The 8826-nt window shown below is 40.3% G+C and overlaps 1 pseudogene; it reads left to right on the plus strand.

The window, feature by feature from the left end:
• The first annotated feature begins 6178 nt into the window (after positions 1–6178).
• On the plus strand, positions 6179–6373 carry LOC111747010 (annotated as a pseudogene).
• Positions 6374–8826: the final 2453 nt, after the last annotated feature.

Raw genomic sequence — 8826 nt, forward strand, 5'->3', positions numbered from 1 at the left:
TAGTGCTCTTTCCGTTGTAACTCACTGCCTCCAGTAGGAATAAACTCCTACAGACTTTCTTCCTAAGCCACTGTAGATATCTCCACGAAGGTATTTGAAAAGTCTACGTTCCTCCTAGTTGGTTTACTCAGGCCTCTGGAATTTATTTTACTACACTTAACTATTTTTCTCCTTTTTTATTCTTCCTATTAGGCAAGAATGACTTGCTTAATGGATTATTCCTTGCTTTCCGATCTGGCTGGGCTCTTCCAGAGCAACAGATTTTATGTATCCATGTTTCTGAGCAAAGTTCCCAGACATGTATTTCAATAAGTCTACTTCCTATTCATTACATCTTTATAAGCCATCCATCTAGAAAAATAAATGACCAAGGTGCAAAAAGCTGAATGCCTCAAAAACAAATTAGTCCCACACAAGTCTGAGTCACTGCAGAACCGCTGTGTGAAGCCTGCCGACAACTTAGACATATTGCATTTATGGCGACAACTCGAAACACAAATCTGACCAAAGGTCATTAGCACTGAAAAGGTTCTCTCAATTTAAGAAATTTTGGAAATTTCCTGGGTTTCTTCTTTCGCTTTCAAATGTTTCAGTAAATTTTTAATTAAAGCAAATATTACTATCCCAAAAGCTTTTGCTTCCTCTGTAACCTAAGTCAAGTATTATGGAAGCTGCTATTAAAACAGGCACTTGTGCAGTCTGCATTAGGATTTTCATCTTTTCTCGATTCACTTCACTTCCCTATCTGATTTCCTAGCCAGTCTTATCGCTAATCCCCTCCGTCATCCACCCAAAATCTCTCCCATGTTTCTGAATAATCTAGACACAAGGTTGGGGACTGGCAGCGAGAAGGTAACAATTCTGGCACATTATTAGAATAGAGCAAAGGCAGAGCCCCATAGAAGTGAAGAAAATGGGGAGGAAAAACATGACTCAAGGGTGTTTTGGTTTTTTTTTAAGAATCAGGTGCATGTTTTGTTTTTGTTTGCAATTTTTGCAATTCTTTTGGTTCTGTCCAATTCAATAAACTGAGAAAATTTTGATATGGATTAGACGCACAGCATTAAGTAGAGGACTGAACTTCTCTGCTAGAGGACATAACCAGAGTGGGTGTTTGGGGGGCCTGCGCTCACCTTCAAACACTTGGAGGATGTTCCCGCCAGGTCCGTGCTGAGCCCAGCATTGTTCAACATTTTAATTAATGAATTGGCATTCAAAGTAACCTTGGTGAATTAAAGCCATGAATATCAACAGATGGATTTATAAAATAGCTGTTACCTTTGGGGAACCCAGGGGAGATTACCGGTGCTGGAAATGTTCTATATCTTGACCTGGGAGCTTATTAAATGAATATAATCATTGATAAAATATTTATCAAGTGTATATTTAAAATTCATTCATTTCACTGTGCACTTTGAAATTTAAAAATTTACACACAGATGCAAAAGGTAAATGGCAGACTTGGAGTGGAATTGTCTTAGCAGAAAGAAGGAAGTTACAAAGTGATTTGAAGAGAATACTAATGAGAAGCCCATTTTCTCCCCAAGGCAAAGGAGTGGGTGCAGCCATGGGTTGAAAATAGGGAAAGGGATTGGAAAGTCTCACACGAAGTTGTTGGACCCGTCAGAGATCTCTTCACCTCCCACATGCAGCCAAGTGGCTATTCCCACCACCTCTCCGTCAGCAAGGAACTGAAGGGTTATTTTTTGGAAAAATTGAATGGGACACTTAGATTCTAGATTCAATGATACCAGACCAGGCAGTGAAATTCACCTTGGGGTAGGGGAGTGGCATGAGGCACAAGATTGTCTCTTTCATCATAAACTGTAGAATATTAATTTGTTGCAAGATCATGCTGTTTTGAAATTTTTTAAATTAGAGTATAATATCGGTATGCCTAAATAACAATGAAATACATGGGAGTCACTAGATGAGCTCACATTAGCGTTTACCAGAGCACAGTACAATGTTTGGCTTTAGGCATAGCAGCTTAAAGGCCTGGATACAGGACCACAGAAAAACTGAATGTGATCAAATGTAACTGATTACAGTGAACGGTTAGGGAATCTACTTTCTTGGAGGTAGTTAAAAATGGAATGCCAGGAATGGCTTCAAAAGCAATCCTCCTTCACAGGGGGACTTACCCAGCAGAGAGTTCATGCTGGTAAAGCTTGGTGTGGATTACAAAATGGGTTACATTGACATTTGGGAGCTTTTTCATTCAAAACCAAGTATAGTTCATGTTTCCTTGGACTTCAAATTTATTTTTATGAATTCCTTTAAAGTTCCAAAGGGGTGTCTTGTTCAGTGCTATATGGTTCCTAGAATAGTGGTGGGCATACAGTTGGCATACAATAAATGTTTGCTAAATTAAAAAATGGAGTCACTGGTATGTGGATAAATGTGGAACATTCAGATTTCAGGTGAGAGGGGAAGCATTCTCTGATTTCTGTGATTTTAATGTGCCTATTATGTCTGACTTCAAGCTACCAGCATGACCTTGCTGAACCCACAGTGGGAAGAGAGGTGTATGATTGACACTGTGAGCCTAGTCAAGCCAGCTCCAGCACATCCTGATTCCAGCTAATATAACAGATGTGCTTATGACCCGCAATACTATGTTAATTCACACTAAACTATCTGAAATAATTTAATACACTAGAAAGGCCAACAAAAAGAATTTTACTATCACTTGGAAATGACCAACATTCAAACAATTTTTTTGCCAATTTTTATTTTTCTTTTAAACTCATTTCTGCTTGGAAAAAAGCATTGGGCAAAGTAGGTATCTTAATTTCAAAAATAATATACAAGCAATTATCTTTCTTGTATAAGAAATCCACACTCCATGGGCTATGCTGCAAATGTTTCATTTGGAGCCTAATACATCCTTCCATTTAAAAGTAATATCAAGGGTGACTAGGTTGCAGGACAATTCACAAAACCCACAGATCTCACAATGCCCTGGAAGTCTGATATCAATGGTAGTAGTATTCTAGAAACTGCGTTCTCAGTTTCAGCCAGGGAAAACCAGATTGTATGCACCTGGCTGCCATCCCAACCATGAGAGACCATACACTTGGACCTGCCATCTGCCAACCACCAGGAGAGTAAAGACCTCTGGCTGCACCCAGAGTAGCCTCCCAGCTCTAAGCTGTACCTGTACTGCTCTAATATCAAGAAAGTGGCTAAAAGGACAGGGATTCCCCTGGTGGTGGTAGCAGTGGTACTGGTGGTGATGGTGGTGATGGCAGTAGTTGTAGCAGTAACAGTAATAATAAACCAATAACATTATTGATTATGTGTTTCAGAGCTTTTCTAATTTAATCTTTGCAATAACTCTATAAAGTAGGTAAGATTATTACCCTCATTTTACAAATGAGAAAAGCAAAATTTAGACAATTCAAGTAATTCGATCAAGATTACATGTCTAGTAAGTGGGAAAGCCTTTGGGGAAGGGTCTTAACTCCCTGTATAAACTGTGTAACAGGAGATCGTCTGAGGTCATCCTGCATACGAAACATTTAGAAAGCTCAAATAATGTCATTCACAAATTTTGTTCTCGGCTTCAATTTGGTGGACCTGATCAAAGCTTAAACGGACCTAGTTAATGCGATGGGAGCCAAATTTTAAGCTCAGCTTATAATATTCTGAAATATGGAAGTAGCCTCAAAAATGAAACAGAACAGAAAAAAAAAGTCTCTATCCCTTTTTCCACAAAGATAGCGCAGAAAGCAAAGCAGGAAGCGCTGGCCGCTCCCAAAGCCAAAGCCAAGGCTTTGAAGGCAAAGAAAGTGGTACTGAAAGGCATCCACAGTCACAGAAAAAAAAAAAAAAGAAGATACACATGTCTTCCACCTTCTGACAGCCCAAGACACTGCGGCTCCAAAGGCACCCAAACATCCTCAGAAGAATGCCCCCTCAGAGACACAAGCTTGACCACTATGCCATCATCAAGTTCCCCCTACTACCAACAGAGTCAGCCACAAAGAAGACAGAAGACATCAATACACTTGTGTTCATTGTGGTTGTTAAGGCCAATGAGCACCAGGTCAAACAGGCTGTGAAGAAGCTCTAGGACACTGACATGGCCAAAGTCAATGCCCTGATCAGGCCTGATGAAGATGGCCTGTGTTCGACTGGCTCCCAACTATGATGTTTTGGATGTTGCCAACCAAACTGGCATCATCTAAACTGAGTCCAGCTAAGTTAGTAGTATTGTACCAGTTGATTTCCTAGTCTGACAATGACTGTGGTACATGGTTATATAAAATATTATTGTTGGAAGGAGGCTTAGGAAGGGTACCCTTTGTACTATTTTGCAACTACTTTTGAGTCTTAAGCTATTTCAAAATTTAAAAAAAAATTAATGAAGTACCATACATGGGGTACTATAGCACCAGATCCATTATCCCCATCTTCTGCCATCCTTTGTGGCCACTCTCTTGATATTTCCTTCTTCTGTGTTTTGTAAAATAGATTTAAATTAGTGTTTAAAAATATTTTTAGCATTTTTGCCTCTTTTAGGTCAATGAAGAATGAAGAATAGCTGGACACTGCTTCTCAGCAGGTCTGGCACTATCTAGATAACTGAATGTTAACATTTCAGAAAGACTGAGATGTAAATTTTGAGACTTGAGCTCCACAGAACCCTGTGTACTTGTTAAATCACAGATGCAAAGCTAAAACAGACTCCTGTGTTAGCCCCACCTAACACCAAGACAAATATGGTGTCACTACTAGACTGTGTTCTGTTTTTAAAAAGAATTCTTAAAATGCAGTTCATCAGTAAAACAACTTGGTGAAAATAAAATTATCAAGTTCCAAACTTATGTCTCCCTTATGATTTGCACAAGAACATTAAATGTACAGCAGGTCCTCAAATAACGCCGTTTCATTCAATATTGTTTTGTTATATCATTGATGAGATGCAATAGGACTTAACTCTTGATTGTAACAATTAGCCTATGGTAAAACTGCTTTCATTACATATCGTTTTGCTTAAAGTCTCAGAACCTATTGATGACAGCCTGTGGACATAGGTTATAGAACTATATTTAGTCACGATTCCCCGCTTCTCATTTTAACAAAACTATTAAGATAATAATAGTGAACACTATGTTGCACTTAAAACATTCCTGGCACCATTTTTTTAAGCGCTTTACATATATTAACTCATTCAGTCCTCAAGACATCCACTGTGAGGTAGATATATTATCCTCATTATACCCATGGAAAAACCAAGGCAGAGAATTTAGGTGTTTTGCCCAAGATCACATAATTATTAATGGTCGGTGGTAAAACTAGCTTTTAAAGTGAGACAGTCTGGCTCTCGATGCCGCTACAGTACACTCCAGCACCATATATTTTCTCAGAAAAAAAAGAAAGCTTTATATTTTTTCCCCCTCCTTTTTAACAGCGACCAAAACTCCTAGCTGAGGCATCTTTGACTTGCCTCTGGCTGAAACAGAAAATGGAAAGAGGGAATCAGCTCACAGTCTGTTGTGACCACTCATGTCCCCACACTTTCCCTTTTATACATACCCCCTCAAAACACACACAATGACCCTGCACTATAACTTCAAGGTGGACAGGTAAGTCTTTCCGACACCAAAGCCTGAGCTCTTTATGCTAGTGGTCCACAAACAGAATGCCCAGTTGTTAGGCTGACCTGGGACTTTCCCAGTTTTATTTTTCAAAGTGTCACAGCACTGGACACGCCCTCTCCTTCCCCATGATCCTGGGCAAACCTGAAGAGTTGGTCGCTCTGTGTTCTAGAACACCTGGGAAGCTGTTAAAAAGTTGTGATGCCTGAGACAGTCACCCTACCACCGCATCCCTGACACTAGAACAATTCTATCAGACTCTCTGGGTGGTGAAGAGGCAAAATTCGAATTTTTAAAAGGCTCCCCAGGAGATTCTAGTGTGTGTCCTGGGTTGAGATGCTCCCAACTACAAGCTGGGGGCTCCTAGACTCTAGGGACTTCTGACCGACATGAACCAGACCCTCAGCTCACAGCTGGCCCTAATGCAAGGCCTCCGTCCCGGCTGCCCACTGAGATGGCCTGCGAAAGCTCTTAATAGCCACCGAATTGGAAATGTAAAATGCTGCAGCCACTTTGGAAAACAGTTCAGCAGTTTCTTAAAAAGTTAAACATACAGAGGGGCTGCAGGCACCATGTCCGGCCACAAAGGTGACAAGGAGAAGCCTCTGAAACAGCCAAAGAAACGGGCCAAGAAGATGGATGAGGAAGAAAAGGCATTTAAGGAGAAGCAAAAAGAGGAGCAGAAGAAACTTGAGGAACTACAAGTAAAGGCCGCGGAGAAGGGCCCCTTGGCCACAGTTGGAATTAAGCAATCTGGCAAAAAGTGAGCTGTTCTTTGTGCCTGGGAAAATGGTGATTCTTAATTCCATTCCCATTTTAATATCTGGATTTCCTGCCATAACATCTGTTGCCACCTATAGCTAGAATAAAGTGTTGTCTTGGAGACTGTTGTACATTTAAGAATAAACTTTTGTAAAATAATAATAACAATAATAATCATGCAGCGGCTCATCTCTTTAGTTCTTCTCACTCAGCCATTCCAACTTTAGATGTGAGATCAGAGTAAACCCAACCCGGAATCATGTCAAAGTGTGTTCTTCATTCTTTGTTCTGTCCTGAATTCTGTACCACCTGGAATTAAACCAACTCAATTTAAAAAAAAAAAAAAAAAGGTTAAACATACATCTACCACATGATCCAGTTATCCCCTTTCTAGATATTTAACCAAGAGAAATGAAATCATATGTCTACACAAAGTTCTATATGCAAATGTTCATAGCAGCTTTATATGTAAAAGTTCCGAAATGAAAATAACCCAAATGTCCATCAATTGTGGTATATCCATACAATGGAATCTAACTCATTGAAATAGTGACACATGCAACAACACAAGTAAATCTCAAAAAACATATATATATATTATTTTGAGTGAGCTATTTGAGTGAGCTATACAATTATTTTTGTCTGGTAGACAAAATATGGTTCTATTTATATAAAATTCAAGAAAACGTAAACTAATCTATAGTTACAGATTACAAAATGCAGGTCAGCAGTTGCCTGGTGATAGCGGAGGTGGGGAGACAGGGTTAAGGAGAGGTGAAAGGAAGGAACTAGAAAGAGACAGAGGGAAACTTTTGGAGGTGATAGACATGTTCCTTATCTCGAATGCAGTGATGATTTCATGGATATACACATACATCATAACTTATCAAAGAATATACTTTAAATAGTTAGTTTATTAAGTGTTAATTATATTTCAATAAAGCTGTTCAAAACAACAAAAATAAAACTATCAATATTCAGGCCCCATCCCAAGAGATCCAATTTCATGGACCTGGAATGCGACGAAGCCTCAGTATTTTTAAAGGACCCCACGCTGTTCTAATGTGTAGCCCTGATTGAGAACCTTTGCATTAACACCTTCCACCTGAAGTACTCTCCCAAACCACTAAAAGGATAGTAATAAAGAGATGGAGAACAAGGAGTCGAAGAAGAAGGGAGAAGTGTTAGGAATGATGATGTTCATAATGATTATTAATTAAGCCCAAATTGGCTTAAGAGATGGCTTTGACAGAGAACAGCTGACTCCACTAGGTGGCATCTGGACACTTCGTTTAGCAGTTTCCAGAGGAAGTGGAGATTTGGGGCCATAGCTGTCTGAGGTATGTCATGAAAGGAAGTGCTGAGCTGACAAAGGCACCCAGATGCTTTGGAATTAAAACAATCAGTAACTTGGGAAGGCATCAGCAGGGTCCAGTGTGTTCTCCGCCTCACTCCATAGGCAGAGAGAATCATATTGTTGCAATTTCAGTGTCATTTAAGGTTCAAAAAGCAGAGCTATATATTCAGGGACTGAGTAACTCATAGAGAGTAAGTAAATGAAGTTCTCGGGACCAAATATCTTGAGCTTAGAGCACTGAGCTGAAATCACTATCTCCTGTGCACCAACACAATGTTCTCTCTCTCCATTAAGGGACATTCCTTACATTTTTTACTTTGCTTTTCCCAGGCCATGCTGGTCTCAGTCAAAGGACACCATGACCAGCCCTCTCTTTTCATATGATTCAGGTCCTCCTCTTCTGCTTCCCATAGCCATTATCCCCTCTGCAGGGGTCCCTCTCCATTTTAGTCCGTCTACCATTGTCTAGCCTCTGCTATGCTGAGCCAGAGTTACTTTCCTAAGTGATCACACATCTTTGGTTAACCCTGAAGAGTCAAGGATTTGGGACTCGGGGTGGGGCTGGGGGGTCACACATAATTTAGGCTTTGCTGTTCGTGTTTCACTATCACCTCCACCAGGGAACATAAAGCAAGTCCCCAAAGGACGATCAAGACACACTGAAGAATAAAAGCTCACATCGGTAGTTTTCAAATTCTCCCAAGAACCCATCAGGAACTGAGGTCCAACTGGGCCCTTGGGTCCACAGGCCATAGAGCAATGCATCTGCTTTGTCAGCTTAGTTCTGTCAGGGCTTCCCAGTCTCTAGTTAATTCTGTCACCAGGACCACTCAAGCTACCAGCCATGCCTCTGTGAAATAAAGCACAACTCAAGTAGCTTAGGTAATGGGTCCCTGTGAATCCTAACATAGTACTCTCTCATCTGTTCTACATGAGGGGGTCCTACCTACAATTTCTTTAAAGTGTTCTACTGCTGGAAAGTTTGCAAAGCACACTCTACATCCTCCTGAAATATTCTTCTTATAAACCCAAGCTGCGGTGCAGATCTGGGCATAAAGTTTTCAAGTCATTTCAGAGAATGGGTTCCTCCCATCCTCTGAA

Source organism: Pteropus vampyrus, unplaced genomic scaffold (genome assembly GCF_000151845.1).
Source record: "Pteropus vampyrus isolate Shadow unplaced genomic scaffold, Pvam_2.0 Scaffold208, whole genome shotgun sequence".
Classification (NCBI taxonomy): Eukaryota; Metazoa; Chordata; class Mammalia; order Chiroptera; family Pteropodidae; genus Pteropus; species Pteropus vampyrus.